The 5,302-nt window shown below is 46.2% G+C and overlaps 1 pseudogene; it reads left to right on the forward strand.

The window, feature by feature from the left end:
- Window positions 1-3,807: 3,807 nt before the first annotated feature.
- Window positions 3,808-4,906, forward strand: LOC112887740 (annotated as a pseudogene).
- The last annotated feature ends 396 nt before the right edge of the window (window positions 4,907-5,302 follow it).

Raw genomic sequence — 5,302 nt, forward strand, 5'->3', positions numbered from 1 at the left:
TTTTGCAGATTTATTTTGCCACTATGAATCTGTTACGGATTTCACGCGCGGAATTTTTGAGACTCGTAACCGACTTGGTTTTTGGGATGCCAAAAACCCTAGCGGTTCCTTCCAATAAATACGCACGGGTGCCGGCTAGAAAAAGAACACAACAGAAGACGCACAACACGCCTCGACCTGCCTGCTGCGCCGCCGCGTACGCGACTTCATCCCGTCCGTCGGCGTGCACCGGCGATTGGGAGAGCAGGTCTCTGGAACCTCGTCCTCAGCGATCCTGCACTGGGAGAGGGCGAATCAAGTTTTTGGGAAGCGCTCTGCGCGACTGCTCGAACGCTTCCACATCGCCGTCCTCTACGTCCTCGTCGCCACGGCTCGTCTTCCTCCTCGTCAGTGGGGCGCGACTCGGCGTCGTCAAGCGCGCGGAGGTGCTGATCGTCGCCGTCATCTTCTCTACCCGGTTATTCCGGTCAGCCTAGAGATGTACGGTTTTCTGTCTCTAACTATATCTTTCATACCTAGTATGATCTGGTTAGGGTTGATCTTAATGCTGCAATATTTTATCTTAAATCACTTGTTTAGTATGTTTACATATGTTCGTTTTCTGTATGTAATTTTCGCCATGATCATAATTTATCTTTGGATTAATTTAAAACTGAAACTTTTATTTTTTCCATCAAGGATTGGGAGCGGTAGCTCATGCAGCTGCCAGAATTGGTTCAGGTGGGGTTAATTTATCCCGCGGGGCGGGTTGGGTTAGATCCTAGAAGATGCGCAGTGAGGTGGGGCGGGTTGTCGAGATGGAATCAGCTGCTATGGGGTGGGATGGATACGGAGTGGGTTTTCATCCATTAGGGCATGTACAGCCCGTTGATTTAGGTGTCTCTACAGCCGCCTTCAAGGTCTCTTTTGCAAAAATTCCTAGCACCGAGCTCTTCATGGAGAGACGGGCTCTGGCTCGCGCGTCGAGGCAAGAGACGGAGGAAAGACTCTACGCTGTACACCGTTGCCCAGCTCTTCCCGATCCCGTGCGGAGGGCGGGAGTTTCCACTCGATCCGCCCCCAAATCCCGCGCACGCCCTTCTTCCTCGCGCTCCAAATCCCACGCGCGCCCTTCTTCCTCGCGCTCCAAATCCCGGGCGCGCCCTTCTTCCTCCAGGTGACTGGGCGAACGGGGAGCTCGTGCGGCGCGGCGAAGAGGAGGGCGGCCGGCCCTAGCACACCGACGGAGCTGCGGCGCGCGGATACGGCGGCTCAGCTCGCTCGCGGCGGCGCGTGGAGGCTCGTGGAGGAGCGCGCGTCTTCCTCGCCGGAGATCCAGTGCTCACCGGAGATGCCGCCGAGCCTGCTACCGCCGAGATCCAGTGCTCACCGAAGACGCCGCGCAGATGCATCGGAGGAGAGGTGCCGCGGCAGGCATCGGGTTGCGCCGCCCGAGCTCCGCTGCCGCCGGTCGCGGGTGGGTGCCCCCATCCACTGCGGCCGTCCCTTCCACAGCGGCTGCCTCGTCCGCCGCTGGTCGCCCTCCTCGGCGGGTGGATGCCCCGTCACCCGAGGCAGCCCCGTCCACTGTGGCCGCCCCGTTTGTCGGCCAGTACTCATCTCCGGCCGGCACCCCGTCACCCGGCGCACGGTTCTGCTCCAGTTCAACCTCCTTCGGTGATCTGCTTCAAAGGTATCCTCTGAAGCTATGTTGAGTTCTGCTTGATTGTCAATGTCCCTCTGCTGGAGAGGATTGATTGCGAATGTCCCTCTGATGTTTAGTCCTTGATTACCAATGTATAGCAATGTACAACTCAGGTAGTAGAGAGCAGGTGTATCCGATTAAGCTATATTGTTGAGTCCTTCGTTACATTCTTGGTAGTGATGGAGTGCAGATGTTCTATATATTTGATAGCAGTAGTACTCTGATGTTCACAATCAATTCATACTGTTTAGTGACAGATAGCAGTATTACATTTTGAAATACTCATATGCTGACCTATGTTCAGTCCATACGCATCTATGTTCAGTCCATACTCACCTATGTTCAGTCGAGATTGGGTTTTTATTTTAGTAGTTGTATACTTTTGCAGCTCCGAAGGATTCATGAGTTACATGATGGATCAGCCACAAAACGTACCCGAAAATGCTCATTTTGTTGGACATGTTGGACATACACACAGCAGCCCTATTGACATTGAGGGCGAAGAGGGTGATGATGAAGATGGGGATGGAGTTAGGACCATGTCACGTCTAATTTGGAAGCAAGAAGAAGATGAGAGAGTGGTAAGCATGCAATCTAGTGTTTTAAATCAATAGCACATGTTTTGTCTACAATTCTGAATGGCACTCTCTTTGTAGATGAGTGCTTGGCTAAAACACTCTATTGACTCAATCAAGGGAAACAACAAAAAGGGTGAACAGTACTGGTCAGATGTGGCAGAAGAATACAACCTAACTACGCCAAAGAATAGACATAGGACAAAAAAACAGGTTAAGGAGAGGTGGTACAAGATAAACAAGTGGGCAAATATGTTCAATGATTGCTATCTGAAGGTTAGGAGGATCTATACTAGTGGTTATTCTGAAGACATGTGGTTAGAGAAAGCACACAAGATGTATGTGGAAGATAGTCAGGGATCACATTTTGTTTTAATGACTGTGTGGAACATGGCTCGTAATCAGGCCAAATGGATTTGTTACAACAGTCCTGTTAAGGATACGGAGATGGGTAACATTGTAGAGGGAGGTGGAGTTGAAGATTTTGATCTCCCTAGGCCGATGGGACAGAAGAAGGCTAAAAAGGCTGCAGCTGCAAACAAGGGCAAATCAAAAGAGAGTGCTATAGATGTTGATGAGCTTGATAGATTTGAGAATGTTCAAAATGGTGTCCATTCAAAATGGTTGAAGCTTCTTGGAATGCAAGAAAAGTTAAATAATGACAAGATGGAGGTATCAAAAATTGGTCTAGAAAGAGCCAAGGAAGAGAAAGCTGCAAAATTGATCGAAAAGGAAACTAAGACGATGGAAACTTACTCTAGGCTCCTCACACAAGATACTTCGGGAATGTCGGATGATATGAAAGCCGAGCATGTCATAGCTATTAGATGTTTGAGGATGAAGTTGTTCCTAGGCTCATCTTGAATTTTTGTAATCTGACTTGGACTGTTATGGACTGTAATCAAACATATTTCTATTGTGGACTGTTATTTATATGAACCTGTGCGTGTGAAAGTGCCTATGTGATTGTGCGTGTGAAAGTGCATGTACTTGTGAATGCGGTCGTGTGAAAGTGCTAGTGTGATAATGCTAGTGTGATAGTGCTAGTGTGTGTGATTGTGCCTGTACGTGTGCCTGTATGTGTGATAGTGCTAGTGTGTGTGAGTGTGCACATACGTGTACGCGTGATAGTGCTAGTGTGTGTGAGTGTGCATATACGTGTGACTGTGCTTGTACGTGGGCGTGTGAAAGTGTGAATGTGCGTGTGAAAGTGTGACAGTAGTAGTGGTACTATTATTTAAATGGATCAAAGGTTGCACTTTTCCTCATCCACACCACTTCTCGAACATGAGTGAAAATTCAGAACCTTCTGATATGGAGGTTGACATGGAGGGTGGGCTTGATGATCCAGAAGACATGGAGATTGATGTGCTCACAGAAGATGACATCATCGCTGAAGACCAGTTCATGGAAAACTACCTCAATCGGATTGGAGATAACATCTTAGCGAAACAGCAAGAACAACCAAAAAAGCGAGCGTTCTACGGTAGAAGGTACATTCCAAGACCCCGTCAAGCTACACATGAGGATCTAGTTGCTTGCTATTTTGCTGAGAAACCCATCTACACTGATGAGATGTTCCGTCGAAGGTTTAGGATGAATCGTCCTTTATTTCTCCAAATTGTTGAAGCACTAGGAAAGTGGGATGATTATTTTACTACTAAGTACGATGCCATGGGAAGAGAGGGACTGTCACCCCTTCAAAAATGTACTGCTGCCATTCGTATGCTAGCGTATGGCACTCCGACAGATGAACTTGATGAGAATCTGAAGACCACACAAAGCACAGCACTTGAGACCCTTGGTAAATTTGTTGAAGGAATTATTGCGGTTTTTGGAGAAGAGTACTTAAGGCCTCCAACTCAAGAAGAAGTGGAACACCTTCTACAAATTGGAGAATCTTGTGGCTTTCCTGGTATGCTTGGAAGCATAGATTGTATGCATTAGCAATGGAAGAATTGTCCGGTAGGGTGGAGAGGATCCTTTACTTGTGGAGATAAAGGGGTACCAACCATGATCCTAGAGGCGGTAGCATCGCAAGATCTAAGGATATGGTATGCTTTTTTTGGAACTGCAGGATCGAACAATGATATCAACGTGTTAAATAAGTCACCATTATTCATTCAAAAATTGAGGGGGGAAGCTCCAAGAGTTCAATTCGATGTAAATGGAAATCGCTACTACACGGGATATTATCTTGCCGATGGAATATATCCCGAGTGGGCTGCGAACATGAAAACAATACCAAGACCTCAAAATGAGAAGGATCAATATTTTCCCACTCGTCAAGAAAGTGTAAGAAAGTGTGTGGAGTGCGCATTCGGCGTCCTGCAATCCCGATTCAATATCATACATTGTCCGGCACGTTTGTGGTGGAGAAAATACGTCGTGAACATAATGATATGTTGTATTATATTGCACAACATGATTATTGAAGATGAAAAAGAGGAGGCCAAAATCCATATCGATTTGAACACAAACCTAGGAGCATCCATCCATCGCATTGCCACCCGAAGTGAGCACTCAAGTTAACCTATGCTTTGAGGACGTGCTACGAAGAAATTTAGAAATTCAAGACAATTCAAAGCATACCGCCCTCAAGAAGGATTTGGTGGAACATATATATGAGCGATATGGAAAAAAGTAATATTAATCTTATAATTTACTATATTGTATTCGATTGAATATTATGAATTTTTATATATCTATATTGTATCCAATTAAGTACAAGATATTATTATTTATATATAATTGATATTATAAATTGAATGTTTAAAACTTATTTTATGTGTACGGGTTCAAAACTAAATATGCATGAGTCAACAATATTCTCTCATGCACAAAGGATCCAACCATATTAATTTCATATAAACTTGATGTATTTATTAAGAGACAGATTATAGAGACCTTGAACTGTACTTAGGTGTCTCTTATGCCTCGAAAACCGCACAAGGGGTCTCTAGGCTGTACATGCCCTTAGCAGGGCTAATTGCGGCCAACCCTGCAAGTGGTGGCGAGCGTCGCGACGCGTGATAGGGAAGCA

Source organism: Panicum hallii, chromosome 3 (assembly GCF_002211085.1).
Source record: "Panicum hallii strain FIL2 chromosome 3, PHallii_v3.1, whole genome shotgun sequence".
Lineage (NCBI taxonomy): Eukaryota > Viridiplantae > Streptophyta > Magnoliopsida > Poales > Poaceae > Panicum > Panicum hallii.